The following is a 14,530-nucleotide window of genomic DNA, read 5'->3' as shown; positions in this document are numbered from 1 at the left end:
AGAAATAAAGAAAAACTGAATTTAAAAAATAATAATAACCAAAAGAAGAAAAGAAGAAGTTTACCCACTAGAATATTCAGAGACAAGGCATCCATTGTGACATGCAAAACTCATTTTGGGTGGGTTTGAAAAATAGTAACTGACATTGGGAAAAAAACTGATCTGTGTTGCACAAGTTCCCTACTGTTAAGTAATACTAAAGAATAAGTTTTGTTTTACACAAGACAGGCTATTTGAACACAGCAGTGGCCTGCTGTTCTGATCAAAGTTGATCTATTAAATGCATTATATATACAGTATATATACATACATACATACATACATACATACACACACACACGGTGGGGGGAAAAATTATTTGATCCCCTGCTGATTTTGTACGTTTGCCCACTGACAAAGAAATTATCAGTCTGTAATTTTAACCCTCTGGGGCCCGCTGTATCGCCGGCGATACCAGCTCGGTTCCCTTCCAGGAACTTCGAGCTGCGTCAAAACGCATATGGGAACGCCTATGACCTGGCTCTGAATATCGTATGCAATCAGTCCAATGGAAGGGCGAGGCGTCACGGGCGGGGTGACGTCACGACCAGGAAGTATATAAGCACGTGCGGCAGAGCCGGCATCAGCTTTTTGTCATTCAGCAAGCGCTCTGTGTGTTGTCAGTCCGATTTTTTGTCTTGTGAGTCTTATTTAGTGTTGTCTGTCCTAAAAGATGCCTAAATCCAAGGCCAAGACGATGGGCGATCCCAGATCGCGTTTCAGGTTGTGTGTTAGTCCCTGCCCTCGCTAAAGCATCACGAGTGGACACACACTCACACAATCTGTGCGTGATCTGCCTGGGTGCCGAGCATGCGGCAGCGGCTCCCGAGGGAGCCGATTGCCTGGCATTGTGAGCGGCTCTCGCTGCGCACACTCCGCACCCAGAGGGCTCCCTTCGAGGACGCCGAGGCAGAGCGGCAGCTGCACTCGTGGGGCTCGCACATGGATCATCAGATCCAGCGCCCGCTCTCTGTGTTCGGAAGCCGCGTTTCTTCCCCCAGAGAGAGGGCTCGACGCTCCGCCTGTCTTCCTCTGAGGAGGTGGATGTGAGGGACGTCATGAGCTTTGCGAGCTGCAGTGTTTGCACAAGCATAAAGAGAAAGTAAAGCCGGCCCCACTTCTGCCGTAAAAAAAAAAAAAAAAAGAGAGAAAAAAAGGCAGAGCGGCGGCTGCGCTCACGGGGCTGCAGAAAAGGAAAAAAAGGCTGATCTGGCTGGTGAGAGTCAGACGAGGCATGTCTCTATCTCCTCCCGTGTCCGCCAGATCTGACGCCCCGTCTCTCGTTTGGAAGCGGTCTCTTCCCCCCGAGACGAGGGCTTGACGCTGCGTCTTTCTTCCTCCGAGGAGGTTGATGTGACGAGCGTTGGCGAGGTTTCGCCGCCTTTTTCGCCCCCGTTTGAGGAGCCACTTCTACACAGGAGCCTTTCCGTTTTTCCCCGATCTCCTCACCGAGGTGTCGAGATCGCGGGTGAAACCTTTTCGTCCCGGCCATTTGTTCCCGCGGGAACTGAATGAGCGCGGGTAGGGGGCGGTGCTGCGGGTTGTGCAGACGCTTGCGAGCTATCTGTCTCCCTCTACGGCATCGTCTTTGAAGGCTCCTGCTCTGCTTACAATATCTTTGATGGGCAGAGGGTATGCGCGCTCTAACTCAGGGGGCTGCTGGGCGGGCACAGCCTCCTCCGTATACCAGCTCCTCGCGCAAAAGGTCCTGACGGGTGAGCCCCAGGACCGTCGAGGGCGACCCCTACTGGGGTGGAGCGGCTTGCACCGCGGTACATAGTGACCATCTCTCCTTAGTGCCCTCCGGGGACCTGTCTACCAACCCTGCCGTTGTTCCAGGGCGCAGCGGGTCCCAGCGAGTATTTCTCTCAGGTTTTTCTGCCTGTGAACACAGCGGGCCTGAGAAACTCGCCTCAGCCGCTGGATCGCGCGTCTCCTTCCGGTGCGCCGCATCGAGACAGCGGTCTGGCCGCTTCTATTACACCAGAGGTCAGTCTCGAGGGACTGATAACCCCTAGTAGATCATTTGTCTGGCAGCGACTGCCGAATGTGTCTCGCTGGGTCCTGCAGACCATAGCGAATGGTTATCGCATTCAGTTCGACGGGTCATCCCCGCCGTTCAACGGGGTCGTTGTGACTGCGGTCCGCCCCGAGCAGGCTCTGGTACTGGAACAGGAAGTCGATACTTTGCTGAGGAAGGAAGCCATCGAGTTGGTTCTTTCTCACGAAGTTCATACCGGCCTCTACAGCCGGTACTTCAATGTTCCAAAGAAGGATGGGGGGCTGAGGCCCATACTGGACTTGCGTCTGCTGAACCGCTCAGCCGGAAAGCTGAAGTTCAAAATGCGTCTGCCAAATGACTAAATGATGATGTCTGCCAAATGACTCGGGTCCGAGGACTGGTTTGTCACAATAGACCTCAAAGACGCCTATTTCCATGTCTCCATCCTTCCTTCTCACAGGAAGTTCCTGAGGTTCGCTTTCGGGGGCAAAGCGTACCAGTATCGGGTTCTTCCCTTTGGCCTAGCACTCTCACCCCGCACTTTCACCAAGTGTGTGGATGCGGCACTGGTCCCGTTGCGACTGCAGGGCATCCGCATACTCAATTATATCGACGATTGGTTGATCCTCGCTCAATCAGAGCAGTTGGCGATTCGGCATCGAGATGTGGTCTTTCACCCACGTGAAAGACTTGGGGTTAAGACTAAACTCCAGGGAAAGTGTGCTTTCTCCAGTTCAGAGAACCACTTATCTAGGCGTGGTGTGGGACTCGACCACGATGCAGGCGCGGTTATCCTCTGCTCGGATCGAGTCTATCCTCACGGCAGTCGAGAGAGTACGAGAGGGCCAGCCATTCACTGTCAAGCAGTTTCAGAGGCTGCTTGGGCTTATGACAGCTGCATCCAACGTGATCCGTTCGGCCTGCTGTACATGAGGCCCCTACAGTGGTGGCTCAAGACCAGGGGAGTCTCCCTGAGGGGGGACTCGCTCCGCGCTGTCAAAGTGTCACGCCGTTGTATTCGTGCCTTAGACATGTGGAGGGATCCTTGGTTCTTGTCTCAGGGCCCGGTGCTGGGAGCTCCTTGTCGCCACGTCTCGCTAGCGACGGACGCTTCCCTCACCGGTTGGGGTGCGGTCATGAGTGGCCACCCTGCCCGCGGTCTGTGGAGTGGTCACCACCTGACGTGGCATATCAACTGGCTAGAGATCAGGACGAGGTCAGTCTACTGTTAGTAGCACCGTTCTGGCTGGGCCGAGTATGGTTCTCGGACCTGATTTCTCTCCTCGATGGCACTCCGTGGGAAGTGCCCATCAGGAGGGATCTCCTCTCACAGGCCAGGGGCACCATCGTGCACCCTCGCCCGGAATCATGGAGGCTGTGGGTGTGGCCCCTGAGGGGGCACAACTCATAGCTTCCGGTCTGTCAACCGTGGTTGTCGAGACCATCCTCCAATCCAGAGATCCCTCCACGAGGAAACTGTACGCCTTGAAGTGGAAACTTTTCACTTCTTGGTGCGGGGACCGCCAGCTCGACCCAGTCAACTGCCCTGTTGGTACAGTACTGGAGTTCCTGCAGGCCCGATTCTCCGCAGGGTTGACCCACTCCACTATTAAGGTCTACGTGGCAGCTACTTCGTCATACCACGCCCTTATTGGTGGCCAGTCAGTGGGTAGACACCCCCTAGTTACACGTTTCCTCCGCGGTGCGCTGAGGCTGAGGCCGCCGGTACGTTCCCGCGTTCCCACGTGGGACCTGGCTGTGGTCTTGGAGGCCCTGTGCAAGGCACCCTTCGAGCCTATTGAGGAGATAACTGAGAGACTCCTCACCATCAAGACCGCTTTCTTGCTGGCTATCACCTCTCTGAGGAGGGTGAGTGACCTTCAGGCCCTGACTACGGCCTCCATTGACTTTGCGCCTGGTCTGGCGAAAGTATTTCTCTACCCCCGTGTGGGGTATGTACCCAAGGTCCCAGCGGTCGTGCCGCTGCCAGTTGTACTCCAGGCCTTCTGTCCTCCTCCCTTCAGGGAGCCCGACCAGGAAAAGCACCATTGTATGTGTCCAGTGCGAGCACTGGCCACGCACATCCACAGGTCATCCCTGTGGAGGAGGTCGGACCAGTTGCTTGTTTGCTATGGTCCGCCTAAGAGGGGTCTTCCTGCAACGAAGCCCACTCTTAGCAGGTGGATAGTGGATGCCATCACTTTGGCATACGAGGCCTCTGAGCGTCCCCCGCCGTTGGGAGTCAGAGCACACTCGACCCGAGGTGTGGCGGCCTCCAAGGCCTTCTGGGCAGGTGTCCCGGTTCAGGACATCTGCAACGCTGCTGGGTGGTCCACGCCCCTGACTTTCACCAGGTTTTACAGCCTCGACATTCGAGCCACTCCAGGCTCCTCCGTCCTCTCGTCCTGACACCAGGCAGGGACTTGTCAGTCTGGCGGCGTTGGTATAGCATTCCCATATGCGTTTTGACGCAGCTCGAAGTTCCTGGAAGGGAACGTTCCAGGTTACGTATGTAACCCAGGTTCCCTGAAGGGAACGAGAGCTGCGTCTCGTAGCTACACTTCCGGCATCCCTGCCAGTGCTCGCTTCATGACTTGAAGCTGACGCCGGCTCCGCCGCACGTGCTTATATACTTCCTGGTCGTGACGTCACCCCCGCCAGTGACGCCTCGCCCCTCCATTGGACTGATTGCATACGATATTCAGAGCCAGGTCATGCTGATGGCGTTCCCATATGCGTTTTGACGCAGCTCTCGTTCCCTTCAGGGAACCTGGGTTACATACGTAACATGGAACGTTTTTTTAACATCAGTGCAAAAGACACTAAAAATAATGTTGATTTTGGTCACACAAATAAGTATTATACATCAATCAAACTGTGAAGTGTCTATTTTTTTTTTTAAAAACACTCACGATTACAACAAAACCTTGTGGTTTTGGGGAAAAAAAGAAAACCAACAGGGTGCGCTCTCTGTCTTCTCCATCTCTGCGATCTGTTTACAGTAACGCGTCACTAAAATGAAGTGTAACTCAGCAAATACTCAACACAGAAACATGAGAGTTATCTCTATAGAAAGCCTGAAGTGTCTACTTTCAGTCATATCGAAAACAAACGTTCTGTGATAAAGTAATCCATATGAAACCGACACGATGTTCAGTCTGTCCAGTTATTTCTCTCATTACTTCAACTCATTATTTCTAATACGATCCCGTTGTAAATAACTACGTGATCTGCGCGTGCCTGGAGGTTTATTTGAACAGTGAGAGACAGAATAACAACAAAAAAATCCATAAAAACATTTAAAAAAAGTTATAAATTTATTTGCATTTTAATGAGTCAAATAATTATTTGATCCCCTATCAAGCAAGATTTCTGGCTCCCAGGTGTCTTTTATACAGGTAAGGAGCTGAGATTCTCTTAAAAGGAGTGCTCCTAATCTCAGTTTGTTACCTGTATAAAAGACAACTGTCCACAGAAGCAATCAATCAATCAATCAGATTCCAAACTCTGATTGACTCTGAGAAGCTGAAAGTTGGTGTGATTATTCGCAAATGGAAGAAACGCAAAATAACTGTCAATCTCCCTCGGACTGGAGCTCCATGCAAGATCTCACCTCGTGGAGTTTCAGTGATCATGAGAATGGTGAGGAATCAGCCCAGAACTACACAGAAGGGCTTTTTCACACTACGCTTAACCCCGGGTTATCTACGTTCTAAACACCGCATTTAACCCCGGGTAAAGACGCGTTTCACACCTGTAATTTGAAAGCGGTGTTAGCAACGCATTTTACCCGGGGCAGGATTAACACCGCATTTGCGGTGTTAAACCCGCATTGCGGTGCTAAATTTGTTCAGTGTGAAACAGAGCGGTGTTTGCTTGTTGCTGCTGGATGCTTGGCAACAGACAGCCAATCAGAAATTGAGCGGCGAGGGGTACGTCACAAAACGCGCGTGTTGTAAACAGCAGCAGGTCAGTAGTGAAAAAAAGTGAAAAGTAACGTAAAGTAAGAACTTCAAAAGTAAGAAATATCAAACGACGGAAAGCGTGTGAACTGGAGTGACGAGGAGACTGAATTATTTTTACAACTATGGTCAGAAAAAAATATTCAAATATTCAAATATTCGAATATTGGACATTTGTCTTTGTTTTCTTGCCTTTTTGCGTCTCAGTAGGCTTAAAAGGGCTAAACATCTACGCGTCGACATCATTTTTTAATAACTAGCAAGATGCGGAAATGCCGTGTAAACAGGTTGCCTGCTGTTCGTCCAATCAGCGACAGTGACACCGCAAATATGCAAATAAGAACGTTAACCCAGGGTTTAGGAATGTACAGTGTGAAACGTCTGTTAATGAATACCCAGGATTAACAGTTAAACCCAGGTATATTATGAGCAGTGTGAAACGTGATTACGATAATTATGATTCCGTTTATCCGGGTTTAGGTTTACCCAGGGTTAACAATTTCAAGTGTGAAAAGCCCTAGAAGGATCTTGTCAATGATCTCAAGGCAGCTGGGACCATAGTCACCAAGAAAACAATTGGTAACACACTACGCCGTGAAGGACTGAAATCCTGCAGCACCTGTAAGGTCCCACTGAATGATTCAGAGGAGAACTGGGTGAAAGTGTTGTGGTCAGATGAGACCAAAATCCAGCTCTTTGGCATCAACTCAACTCGCCGTTTTTGGAGGAGGAGGAATGCTGCCTATGACCCCAAGAACACCATCCCCACCGTCAAACATGGAGGTGGAAACATTATGCTTTGGGGGACAGGACAACTGCAAATCAATTTATAACTTTTTTGAAAGGCGTTTTTCTGGATTTTTTGTTGTTATTCTGTAGGGCTGTCGCGATTCGTCGCGACTATTCGATTATTAAAAATCGTCGACTTCATTTTGCTGCGTCGACTAACCGGCAAAATACCGGAAGTGGCGCATTTCACGGACGAGAATCCATAAAACACATTATTTGACTATTTTCCAAGGCTGCATGATATATTAAACCCATTTAAAAATCATAATTAAGCATAATTGTGAATTCACAAACACTATGATTCACAGTAGCTCCACAGAAACTGTTATCATTTACATGTGGAGCGTCTCATACTCCATCTCTGCATGTCGTTGTGAGTTTGGGTTTATTATAACTAGGGATGCACGGATACCGATACCAGTATCGGCCGATACTTTGTTAAAATACTCATACTCGTATTCGTACATAAATTGCAGATACCACGCACCGATACCACTCAACAGTATTTCACTACGTGGATGTGATTTGCTGTCCTACCTGACTTCAATGTCTAGAGGGAGACAACGAGCCGGAAACTTGGCTTTGGAGATTCTGGCCAAAAGCTTGTGTGAGAAAGCATCAAGACCAGACCGGTATATTTTCACAGAGAACGGTAAACAATGTCAGCGATTTGGGAATATTTTAAGATAAAAGACGACGACAGGAGTAAGGCAGCTTGTAAGATCTGTACCGCTACAGTGTCAAGGGGTGGAAAGGAAAGAACATCGTTTAACACAAGCAATTTGATTAAACATCTGAAGACGCACCATAGTGCTAAGTACACAGAGTTCACTAATGCTAGTGCAAGACCGCGGCAGCAACAAAGCTAACCTGATGTCTTGCAAAAGCGAGCACAACTGTCCAAAGACAGCCAAAAGGCCATAAAAATAACAGGAGGCACTTACTCACTTTATAGCGCTCGATGACCAGCCACTTTCGGTTGTCGATAATGTCGGATTTCGCCATCTCCTTGGCGTGCTAGAGCAAGGTATGACATTCCCAGTCGCCCCTACATCACAGATGTAATGCTGCCAAAGGTGTATGATGGACAGTCCCTGGTGCATGATGCTACGGCAATAAGCTTCACAACTGATATATGGACTAGTAGTGTCTGCCAAATGTCTCTCCTCAGTTTAACAGCTCAGTGGATAGACAAGGCGTTTACGGCTCACCACATCATGTTACAAGCGAAACCATTTCGGGGCTCTCACACCAGCCAAGCTATAGCTAATATATTCGAAGACATGCTACAGATTTGGGGCATCCCAAAAAGTGCTGTCCATGTTGTGCTCCGAGATAATGCGAAAAATATGATTAAGGCCATGGCTGATGCTGGACTCGCTAGCCTGTCTTGTGCTGCTCACACTCTCCAGCTAGTGGTTCACGAGGGGCTCCTCTCTCAGAGAAGTGTTGCTGATGCTGTGGCTGTCGGTCGCAGAATAGTTGGGCATTTTAAACATTCTGCTTTAGCCTACTCCCGCCTCAAAGACATCCAGTTACAGATCAATCAGCCCACAAAACGACTCCAACAAGATGTCCAAACACGTTGGAACAGTACCTTTTACATGATCCAGTCCCTGGTCGAACAGAAATGGGCGCTAGGTATCGTCTGAATACGAGCTCCCTGACAATCTCATGGCTAACCAGTGGACACTGCTGGAGAAGACGGCAACCATTCTGGGTCCATTTGAGGAGTTGACGCGAAGAGTAAGCTCTTCGGATGCCATGGTAGCAGACCTGATTCCTGCGATCACTGTGTTGCTAAGATTTCTATCTAGAGAGACAGAGGACGACCACGGCATCAAAACTATGAAGGGAATGTTAGCTGCAGCCATCAAGAAGCGATTTGGCGATATTGAAGGAAACCCCCTCTAACCCCCTCTGTGTGTGCGTCTGTGTGCGTGCACGTGTGTGTGTGTGCGCATGTGTGTGTGTGTGCGCGTGTGTGTTGTGAACGCTGAATAGGATTCCATGCAAGTTACTTGGCTGGCATGTTTTTGTGGAATTCCCAAATGACCAAACAATGATCCTACATGTTTTGTATGTTTTAGGTATAAAGGTGTTTTTTTCTCAAACACCGATATTGCTGCAAATGCCAAGGGGATGCAGAGGCTGACTGCAGAAGAGGATAAGCAGCAGGAAGATCACAACCAGCATGAACCACCTAACAGAAAACCACGCAGGGACCAGGCCAGCAGCAGTTTAGACAATATATTTGATAAAATTGCAAATGAGCAAGCATCAGCAACACTGACCCCATCTGCTGTAGGTTTTACTGCACAATTAGAGACATACCTTGGGGAGGCCCCAATGGCCCGTGAGGACAAACCACTGCAATACTGGGAGGTTAACAAAGTGAGGTTCCCTTTTCTGGCCAAAATGGCAAACAGATACCTCTCAGCACCGTGCAGTAGCGTTGACAGTGAACGACTGTTTAGCTCAGTGTCACACATTGTGAATGACAGCAGAAACAGATTAACACCTGACCATGCAGAGATGATTCTGTTCATCAAAAAAAATCTCCCTCTCACTTTCCCCAAAAATACATAGCACTAGTTCAGAGGCTGCAACATTGTTTGTAAATAGTCAACAGCATAGTGTGTTGGTTTGTTTAATATTAGAATAGTGCCACATAGTTTAAGTGAAAGTTTGTGTACTTAAAAGCAGGAGGCTGTTTTGAGACTTTGTGTAACTGAATGCTGATAAGTAATAGTTCTGCTCACTTTTTGTTAAGTTGGGTGTGTTAACTATGCAGCACTTTTCATTTACTTTATCTGGTTATGTTTACATTTTGTCTAGAGTGATGACATTGCCTTTTTTTGTTAAAACCAAAAAGATGTGTATATTTTTGGCTTGGAATAGCCTTCTGTTAAAGATTTTTGTATTCATCCTTACTAAAGGCAACAAATAAAACCTCCCTCTAAATTAATTGCACTTTCATTTAAACCAAATCTAAGAAGTATGAGGTATTGGTATCGGTACTCGTATCGGTTTGTAAAAAAGTGGTATCGGTTCATCCCCAATTATAACCTTCATCTGGGAACGCAGCGCGCGCCATTTCATCAGATTTGTAAGGTAAATAATTTATAAATCTACACTAACACAGGAGAATACATCGCAATTTCTAAATAAAAGCTCAAACCCTCACTCTGAGTTTACACGGTTTGATGTCCACATATTCATTTAATTACAGTGGCTATAGCATTTCTGTCCTAAAGAAATGGCCAAATATTAAATATTAAGTGTACGTTTGAATTAAATGGTGCTTGGTCAAAATTAAACAGTAATGTGTAAAAATAATCATCAGGCCGTCGGCGCCCCAAGCAGGCCTTTGTTGTAATGTGTAATCTACATTAGCTCTATTGTTTATAATACATTATGTATTTTAACAGTTTTGTTCAATAAAACCATATGATTTCATGCTTTTGAACTAATTATTATTGCATCATTGCTATTATATATGTACTTCAAGTCATTTTAAAAGCTATTGTTCACTTAAATTTTTATTACCACAAAAAAAAAAAAAATATATATATATTATATATATTTTTTTTATTATTATTTTTTTATATATATATATATATATATATATATATATATATATATATATATATATATATATATATATATATATATATATATATATATATATATATATATATATATATATATATATATATATATATATATATATATATATATATATATAATTATAGGGCCCTATGAAATCCGTTTTATTTCCAAATTCAGTTTTTTTTTTATTTTATTCATTAAAAAACTTGTCTAATTAATAGAGTTGTCTAGAGTTTTACAGTTGTATCTTTACCAAATTCTGTTTTCCGTTATTTTCTGGATTCCATTTTAATTGTTCCATTAAATTTTAATAATAAAAAGCATATCCTATTAATTGATTTTATATATTTTTTTAAAAAGTATTTTTTCAGAAATACTGCACATTTACATTTTTCACCTAAATAAATTCTGGTAAATAATATTTCTGGTAAATACTTCTTTAAAAAGTGGTTTTTGATTACAATTTTATTATTAGTAGACTAGAACGTGTGGATATGTTGTCATTCTCACACTATAATACTGAACTTTGATTTCAGTGATTTGGACTATGAGATGGACACTTGCTTCTTGCACTCTATGTTGCACTTCACTTTTGCTTTAAAAAAGGATTTCATAGAAATTGAGATTTTATTTGGTTTAATAAAATATTTTTAAGTAAACTTTTTGATATTTTTGCGGGAAATTAGTCGTTTAGATTAATCGAAATAAAAAATAGTCGTTAATGGCAGCCCTATTATTCTGTCTCTCACTGTTCAAATAAACCTAATATAACCTAAAATTATAGACTGATCAGTGGGCAAATGTTCAAAATAATATATATATATAAAATTCATTTTAACGCAGCTGACATTTTCTGTTTAACCAGTAGCCTAGCCCGTAGTTGGAGAAATGGAGATGTTGCCAACTTAGCAACTTTGCAGACCCCTTTAGCGCCTTTTTTTCCCTTCAAAAAAGCGCTCAAACCTTATTTAGTTTCTGAGACTCGCAGGTACTGCCACGCGAGTGTGAGGTCTTGCTCCCAGCACGCACACACACCCCTCTCCCTCTCTCTGTGTGTCTGCATTGTTCAGCGAGCGGCGGAGAGAAGCAGCATATATATATATATATAAATATATCAGTTAATCACAGATATTATGTTGCTTCTCTAATTTTACATGCAAGTATAGCCAAAATCACAGCACAGCTATTGTTTTTATCTTATTTGATTTCATCAGACGATGGCTCGATTATCAGGATTTTTGTGCAGATTAACATCTTGGAAGGGAGAGCTGGTTATATAGTCTTAATGAGTCGCATTTCAGTCACTTCATATTAATTTGGTTGTCTGACAACAGCAACAGTAAAATATATCAATGAAAACAGTTTTATTGAGAATTTAGGTGCTTCAAGAGAGGCAAACAACTGTAATAATATATAATAAATGTACATTTTGCATGTTCAGAAGAAGTGAGCTGCCCTGTCGTGCAAAAATGTAAACAGGTTTGTGTAAGTAAATTGTTCAGTGCAAAGAAAGAAGTAATGGGAACCTGGTATTTCTTTTTTTCATGTGTCTAATAGACATGATCAAGTCCTTTGAAAAACATCTATTACCTTTGAAACATGTCTAATCTTCATACTCTATGTTGACTATGGTTTCAATAATAATAAACATACATTTGTATAAATCATCCATATTTGTCCATGCCCATGTTGATTAGAGTATTAAAAACTTGAAAAGTATTCATTTAAGGTACATTTAGAACAAATAAAAATGTGCGATTAAATTGCGATTAATCACGAGTTAACTCATGACAATCATGCGATTAAATGCTTTAATCGATTGACAGCCTTATATATATATATATATATAACTATATATGACTACTATTATTAGCTGACATGAAAATAATGCCAAATATAATATAATTTATAATTTATTTCAGGTTTTGATATGAAATGTGACCAGTTTTAAAAACTAAAACTAAAACAGATTGTTTATTAACCACCCTTTTTTCATAATCACTGATCCAAATTTAGTGTCACCTCAATTTTCAGGTTTTTATGATGCATTTACGAAACTGGGAAATGTTGAAGTTTAGTTGATCTGGAGCATACCATATGCCTTTCTAACCTGAACAATTATTACATACACAGAACAAACATATCCAGTGACAGCTGTGTTATCGGAGGGAAACTCTGCTCTGCGGTGAATGGAGTCATGGAAAACACCATCAATTCATCGTCCTTCCTCAGCACATTCCCACACTGTAACACTTGGCAGCCTCTCAGTGATGGTTGTCTCGTATTTTATGTCCATTACAATCACACAGCGGGACACTGGGGGAATCTTTTATTACTACAGGTAGAAAATAGCTGCTGAGTGTCACTGTGGTCAAGGCTGAGTTTTATTGGATGACAAAAAGTTAAGCTAGTGTATTGCTTTTAGCAATATACAAATTTAGATATATAGTCTCTTCTAAAGATTCATTGTTTCCAGTTCTTTCTTCCTTTCAATATGATGCATATTTTAAAAAGACATCACAATAAACATTAAAGTCTTTCTTTTTGTTTGTGTGTGTGTGTGTGTGTGTGTTTGTTTGAGAAAAGAAGTATTTTTCATTAATACTGATCAAAATTTAAGGTTAGAACCAAACCATAAATATAATTTGAGAAATATTGAGAAATATATATTTAGACTTCAAGCTTTCAAATACGGGAAAGACTGTACCTCGCTTTAGTTTCATAGGGATTACATAATCAGGAATATTAGCTTTTTATTTGAATTTGTTCAAAGTAGACACTTCAAGCTTTTTCAATTTTATTGATTATAGTCGTATATGTATCTGAGTATTTAAGGTTTCTCTGTGAATCAGGAAAATCTGAAAGTGAACGAGCTGTCGTGCGGAGAGTTACAGCCGCTGCATTCAATTTCATCTTTAGACGGTAAATTTAGATTTCAAATTCAATACTGATTTTAGAACTGATGAAATTATTTACTGTATGTAACGCAAGTACTTTATAAGTAACTATAATTAAATTACCTAAAAATGAACAGCAATCCCTTACTTTATTTTTTCAGTGCATAAGTTATTTAATTACAGTGACGCGTTACTTAGTAACACGTTACATCCAACACTGTTTGCCAGGGCATTACATAAGGTCTTTAACGTAAAGCCTGTATACCTGTATGTCCTGTCTTAACTAGAGAGAAGAGAATATTGTCTTGTTATCCATGTAATCTGAAAGATGTTCAAACTATGTTTCAGTTTGAATGTAGACGAGTAGCGACCTTTATTCACTGGGAAATGTGGAAATGAAAGCCCTGTGCTCAATAACATAATGAGAACAAACATCAAAATCTAATACATCCCAGATGCAGCAACTCCGAATGAGCCTAAACATCATCAGATGGTCCTTAATAATGGACATGATGTCAACATCATGATATTCCATGAAAGCATTTTGTAATATATTCCATCTAACGTAAATATAACAGCATAGTGATAGCAAAATCCTCCGTCAGCATGGCAGGTTGGTGAGCTATCGTGAGGGATGAGATGAGCTTTCTTTATTGTGCAAGAGCTGCAAACGCATCACTGATTTTGATTTGGTCAGCTTAAATGTTCAGGGTGGAGATATAAAGCATTTCATACAGAAAACATTTAGTAAACACTGACTTAAGTTCAAGCCATGATTTAGCACTGCTGTGTGATAAATGCTAATACTGAATGTGTCAGAATGCATGATTTATTCCAGTGATGAACTGCTGTGTATATTAGTGTTTGGATATTTATCTAGCTATCCGAACTTAACACCGAGAGGTTTCATGGTGAGCTAGAAGTATTCATAAATCATTTCACACACTGCATTAGTTTCCATTAGTTGTTTGCACTGACAGCAATTATGAATTTTTGCAAGAAAGCAGATTACTCATCAAAACAAAATGACTTTTTTTTTTTTTTTTTTTTTACCATTTCTTACCATTACCAATCAGACCACAAGCAATGTTAAAGTATGTCACAGACGAAGCAAAATGGTGGCGATCTTGTGGAATGAATGCTATCAAACAATTTAGTTTAAAAACGACAAGTGGAAGGGGAGCATAGACAATAGCAGCAGGACTCACTAAACAGCACAAAGTGGATCA

General features: G+C 43.1%; 1 protein-coding gene across 16 annotated transcripts in view; it reads right to left on the bottom strand.

Moving 5' to 3' along the window:
- LOC306852329 (ankyrin-1-like) overlaps positions 1-14,530 on the bottom strand; it is a 250,313-nt gene that overhangs the window by 47,867 nt on the left and 187,916 nt on the right. The gene's annotated exons all lie outside the window — the stretch shown is intronic.

The sequence above is a fragment of the Barbus barbus genome (genome assembly GCF_936440315.1).
Source record: "Barbus barbus genome assembly, chromosome: 32".
NCBI classification, from domain to species: Eukaryota; Metazoa; Chordata; class Actinopteri; order Cypriniformes; family Cyprinidae; genus Barbus; species Barbus barbus.
The sequence above is the reverse complement of the archived record's forward strand: the minus strand, read 5'-3'. Positions and strand labels throughout refer to the sequence as shown.